Below are 778 nucleotides of genomic sequence, written 5' to 3' on the forward strand. Positions count from 1 at the left end.
GTGGGAACCGGCCACTGGATTCCCCCATCTTGCAGATGCCCGCCCTGAGCAGAACCGACGGCACACGCAAAATTAAATGTTAAGCAGAAAACCTGGGCCTAATGGAGATAAGGAGCGTTTCATCCTTGACAGTGCGTCCCTGGGCATGTTCGGCTGGAACAGGAGCCCTGCAAGGGAGGTGCCAGCTATTTCAGAGCAATAGCGAGTGTGCAGATAAGGGACCCTGTTACACAGCGAGCGCCGGCCCCTATCTGGTCTGGGAGCCGCTGGCTCTGCTCTCGCTTCTGTGTGCGAGCGACCTTCCCTCCTATCCCTGTCAGACACACAGGGCTTCATCAGGGCTGTGTGGCTGCAACAGCAGACAGCATCTGCTCTGGGCCTTTTCACTGATGAATTAAAATTGAGGAGGAAAATGAAACCTTCCAAGTGCGTCCGAGACGCACGGACACTTGGCTCTTCCCCTTCCCCCAGTGCTGGGCCCCTGCACAGACCCGGTGTCCGTTTGTCATCCTGCTGTGGCGGCAGGAAATCAGCTGGAAATGGGACCTAATTCAGGCTCTGCACCTGGAGGTGTTCCCAGCTCCGAGAGGAATTTATGCTGTCTTTGCTTCCTCGTGGCGTGATTTAAATATCTCTGATGATACACTGGAAGACCCGGGCAGGTTTCAGCCCCTGAGGTGCAGTCACGCAGCCTCAGCACCCACCGTCCTGGCTGGCTGGTGGGGGCTGTGCCGCCCCTCGCGCTGGGTGTGCAGGAGCTGGGCCTGGGACAGGGACC

This window comes from Pygoscelis adeliae, unplaced genomic scaffold (assembly GCF_000699105.1).
Source record: "Pygoscelis adeliae isolate BGI_AS28 unplaced genomic scaffold, ASM69910v1 Scaffold432, whole genome shotgun sequence".
In the NCBI taxonomy this organism is placed as follows: domain Eukaryota; kingdom Metazoa; phylum Chordata; class Aves; order Sphenisciformes; family Spheniscidae; genus Pygoscelis; species Pygoscelis adeliae.